Source organism: Takifugu flavidus, unplaced genomic scaffold, assembly GCF_003711565.1.
Source record: "Takifugu flavidus isolate HTHZ2018 unplaced genomic scaffold, ASM371156v2 ctg224, whole genome shotgun sequence".
In the NCBI taxonomy this organism is placed as follows: Eukaryota; Metazoa; Chordata; class Actinopteri; order Tetraodontiformes; family Tetraodontidae; genus Takifugu; species Takifugu flavidus.
In genome coordinates this window covers 35,187-40,498 of record NW_026621892.1, presented here as the reverse complement: position 1 = coordinate 40,498, position 5,312 = coordinate 35,187, and the positions used below count along the sequence as shown (strand labels likewise).

General features: G+C 41.4%; 1 long non-coding RNA gene across 1 annotated transcript; it reads right to left on the bottom strand.

Moving 5' to 3' along the window:
* Positions 1-271: 271 nt before the first annotated feature.
* On the bottom strand, positions 272-3,683 carry LOC130519836 (uncharacterized). Its single transcript, XR_008948484.1, has 3 exons — positions 3,601-3,683; positions 1,965-2,128; positions 272-341 (listed from the first exon to the last, which is right to left on the bottom strand). It is a non-coding gene; the product is annotated as an uncharacterized LOC130519836 (long non-coding RNA).
* Between the last annotated feature and the right edge of the window lie 1,629 nt (positions 3,684-5,312).

Below are 5,312 nucleotides of genomic sequence, written 5' to 3'. Positions count from 1 at the left end.
ATACTCAGCAGACCCATTGTCCTGTAAAGGTCCTGCCTTCAACTCTTTAACACTTTCCAGAACTAAATGACTAAATGTTGCTAAATACTGTCTAAGCATTTAGGAAGGTCTTCAGAGGGTTTGGTTCCAGTGGAACCAAACAAGAGCTCTCTGGATCTTCTCTGCACATTGTAAATACACAAGTTGTTCCTTTATTCCGACCCAAAAGTATCTTATAAATACAAATGTACGAGCTTACGTGAGACGCTGTTGTCAGGTCGGCGGTCTGCAGTTCAGTTCTCCGTTTCTTTTCACCCTCGGGACAGGAGGAATCTCCAATGGAAGCAGACCGTTTCTGATAGCTGTCAAAAATGGGAATAGTGGTTATACATGTCTACTGGGCGTTAGCAACGCCTAAGAGGCTGCGTTCACTTCTACTTTCAGTTTGCTCTGACAGTTGAAGATTGATGAACACTGAGCAAAAAATATAAAGTTATTTACGTTCTAACAAGCTCGTTTAGTTGGAGAAAAGTGTTATTTGATTTAAGTGTTTAGTGGCTTTTCTTCATTGTGAATTTATGTTAAAAATAAAAGTGCCAAATCAGGATATAAACTCATAGAATAGAACAAAAGTTCTCCATTTATGCTCCAAATACAGTCGTCTGGTCTCTGAAACTGATCATTAAATAGCACAGAGGTCACGCGTATTCAAAAGCTTATTTCAACCATTTAGAAATGACTGATATTGTTGTCTATGGGTTTATTAGAACCAGGAGCCTTATAAATAGACTTTTCAATGAATTTTCATGACATGTGGTGGAACAGTGTGGCAGAACAAGCTGCACAGACCTGCCATGTCTTACCCATCCGTATCTAAATGGAGAGCTGGAGCACTCTGCAATGATGGATATTGTTGGGAAACTTTAAAATATATGCCTAGGAATTTTTGTGAGATGATGTTAACCCATGTAGGAGAAATGACCAGTTAAAAACACAAGCGATTTTCAGTTTTAAAAGATTTACCACACTAAAATTAACATGGGAGTTAATGGGAGCGAACACCTGACATGTTGGTGCACCGTTTCATTTTCAAGAGCTGATGAATTTCATTTTTCACGATAGTGGAGGCTAATACCCACAAAATGATGTTTTGTATGGTTGTGAAATGTTCTAAGGCAGAGTTATGTGGTTCAGAAAACCTTACTTTAAAGGTGAGCCTTGAGGTCTGATACCAAAGTTTAAAGGGTGCTACACAAACACATCATCACGCTTTAGTTTTCTTACATTTTCTCTGAACTTCTGAAGTTTATTAGTCTTGTTTGGACCGGTCACTCTTCAGGGACACACAGCTGGGCACTGTGGACTCTGCTCTGTCCTCGTCCATCCTGAGGAAACATCAGAAATAGTGATGAGACTGTGATGAAGGTAAATAATCTGTAGAGGTTGGAGTTAAATAATCCCAATTCACTGCATTTTTATCAAACAGGAACATTTCTAATCCATTCTGGATAACAACTGAATCAATAAATCAATGATGTCTCTGTATCATTTTCATGTTTTCAGAGTTTAAGCTGCTTTTTTTAACTGTTCCCTGCAGTGAGAAAAGAACTGGCACCTTTTCCAGCCCTCATCCTGCAGCACTGAATGTGCTCTAAAGTTCTTTCCAGAGCAAACGTCTCTGCACTTGCAGCAACATGTTGTAGTCATGGATCCGTGAGGAGAACCGGATACAGGAAACGCCCCCACTTTGATCCAAAACCCAACTGGTGGCCAACGGTGGTCCGGCAACGACGGGGACGCTGGTCCATCGGGCCGACAACACTGGTTTTCCACAGGCCAACATGGTGAAAGGACTGTGCACCGTTCATTTTAAAGAGCTGATGAATTTCATTTTTCACGATAGTAGAGGCTAATACCTACAAAATGATGTTTTGTGTGGTTGTGAAATGTTCTAAGGCAGAGTTATGTGGTTCAGAAAACCTTACTTTGGTGAGCCTTGAGGTCCAATACCGAAGTTTAAGGGTAGTCTTTGGACCAGTCGCTCTTCATGGACACACAGCTGGGCACTGTGGACTCTGCTCTCTCTTCCTCTTCCATCACACATTCGCTCATTTTTAAATGTGAGTCTAAACGGTTAAGCAGGAACAGTCTGCTGACACAGAAAAGAAGATTAAAGAACATGATTCTCAGCATGAAGACAAGCAGAGGTCTGTCCAATGACGTATTGTCGGCTCATTCACATCAAAATCTATTATATGATGTCACCCTGTACATCATACAGGCCACATATATATTGGGAAAAAGTTTTGGGACATCTTAAAAGTTTACACCATGTTAAATATAAAATAGTTGTGGAAAAAATGTTTCTCTGGGTGTTTCAGAAGGTGCGGTGGCATCAGACGGACGCACACAAATACAAATTAAATCATTTTTTATCTGGTTATGGTTTACAAGAAAACCTAAATTCTTTCAAGATGTCAGTTCTCAACATTAAATTCAACAAATAAGATGAGAATGCATTCAAAACTAAACAGAAATACGTCATCACATCATCAAAGTGGGTCAAATGCAGCATCATCTTCTGTCATCTCAGACAGGATTCCAAGAAGAGGATCTTCATTTTCAACAACGCACCTTGACATCTCGTCATGGCTCGTCTGTCCGATTACAAGCAGCTTTTTTTGATCAGGCGCATCATGTTTCTCACCACACATGATGGTGCTGGAAAAAACATTTGTAGCCTGACCTAGAGGTCAAAACTCTGCATGGCGTGCACAGCTACTAGTTGCAGCTGGTGGTTGTGGCGGAGGAGATCCCAAACATATCTAGCAAGCTTGTTTTGGAGCAGAGCTTGTCCACCACCTCTGACCCCACTCATCACAGAAGTCCCACCATATCCATGGCCAGGTGTGTTGGCAGCATTGGAGCCAGCCTCAGGAAAAAGTGTGTCAATATCTCAGAAGTGATGATCAAGTTGCCACAACCCAACGGAAGTCAAGCAACGCAACATGCTGAATAGAAGATGACACACAGCAAAGGCAAAAAACACCCAATTCTGCTCAGACTAATCTGATCTGACCACATGTACGGGACCAAAAATATCAAACCACCATGGGTTTAGGTTTCCTTTCGTTTTCTTGACTGCTTCATTCAAAACAGAACAAATTACATAAATCCATAATAACAAATTCATATTCCACAAAGAACCAGTTGTTAAACATAAAATGGAATGCCTTGATCTCTCCCTCTTTACATACTCTCCTTTTTTAAATAAAGGATTGATTGTCCCCCTGGTGGAGGGACAAAGAGAGGAGGCTAAAACTGTCGCGTTTGTGTCCCTCTTTCCGTGGATTTTTCCACTAACTGCAAAAATATTGTCGACTTATTGTGAGTATTAAAATGTGCTTCCTCACCTCTAAAATGTTGGCTCAGGGTTAGCGGAAAACGCAGTTAGAGGAAACACGCTACAAAGTTTGATCATCCGTCACAACATTCCCGTCGACCAGCCGCAATGTGCGTCCGAAACACGCGCACGCTCATTGCGAACACGCAGTTTATTAAGCCGCATCTCGCAGCGGAACATTGATTCGAGACGACAGCAGTGAAAGAACCAAATGCTACCTGAATATTACAGGTTTTCCATCAGGGCTCGGTCAGTCCAGATGGAGCCCGAAGTTGAGAACTTTCACTTTCGCTTCTTCTTCCTCTACACGTCCCGTGTTGGGTTGGATCGCGTCATATCCAGCACAAGCGCCTCTCTTCAGAACAATTTGGTCCACGTTTTAACTGAAATACTGGGAAACAACTGGAGTTCGTCTGACAGATGTTCGTTTTTGGGTGCGGAATCAAACTGGGTCAACTTTTTGATCTATAGGATCCCCTCTGGTTCAAAGTGTCCCCTATAGGATATTGACAGTACTGACCTTTTGGGGGCTGCACACACCTCTTAATGGTGACTGCAACCAACGGAGCTGATCCAGTTGTCATCAGCTGGCCAGTCTGACTCCAGCTCATTAGGGGAAATTTGCTGATCTGGAGGAGAAGCTTTCAAAACTTGATGGGCTGGGGGAAAATGACTGTAATTTTGGAATCAGCGTGCCAATTTATTTTTAATCAGAATAATTTAGAATAATTTCAACAGGATATTTTCAAATTGTTCCCCAGTGTAACTTCACCTGAAATTGTGGACTCCAGAATATCACCATTAAATCCATTTAATCACTTAATAGCTGTGGAATTTGAGCTATGAGAAAAATATCTCTCCATCATGATTTCCAAAATTTTTCATCAATATCTGAGATTCTTCGAAAGCTTCGCTGGTGTTGGGTTTTTATTGCTTCTGCTTCATTTTCAGGCGCAGTCTTTTATTTTTAACAAATCAAATCAAATCATCTTTATTTGTAATGTCTGTTGTAGTCAAACTTGGCGCTATGCAGAATCCCAGGGCCTGATCCCTAACAATCAACAGGAAAATCTCCCCTTTAACAGGAAGAAACCTTGAGCAGGACCAGGCTCATATGGGGGGGTGGGGGGGGGGGGGGGGGGGGGGGGGCTCCTGCTGATGGGGGGGTGGGTAGGGAGAGAGAGGAGAAGGGGGAGGACAGGTAGAGGAGAGACAAGACAGACATCATTCAGTTCATTTTAAAACCCACTACATTAGATATTCTGAATAGCTGGTGATGGTAATCGGAAGGATAAAACTATTCTGTAAAAATGTATGTTTAGCTTTGTGAAATTGTGTCGTACAGGTCAAATAAGAACACAAGATCAACTGCTGAACCAGTGCAATTTATTTTAAACGTGTTTATCTCCACAAAGAAAGAAAAACACAAACAACAAGTTTATAGTGGTCCAGTAATGCGCTATAGTCATACACCAGTACAGTTAACAATAACTCATGTTTTCCACCTGCTTTTCCATCTTCAGTGGGAATAATCCAGGGCGTTCTGGGCTTGAACAAAGGTATTAAAAGCTGGCTGAATGTCTGAGGTGACTGAAGGACACACTTGGGCTTTTCTCAATAGAGAAGGGGCACGGCACAGTGCAGCAGGTCTCATCTTAAATTTACTGTATTCATGGGAGTTTTATTTGGTCATTTTGCTTCTTTTTATTTCCTATTTCCCACATTTATTCATAGTTTTTATTAGATTGCAATAAATCCTATAACATTTAACAGATTGACTAAAGTCAAATGACCTGCGATTCCCACCGATAGCCGTCATTCTGATGGGTTTTTGCTGGCTGCAGCTGAAATATTCCAATGCTCCATGTCACAGAGACAGTAAATACGAAACCCTAAAGATTCTGAAGGCATGATGTAAAATAGTAACTAT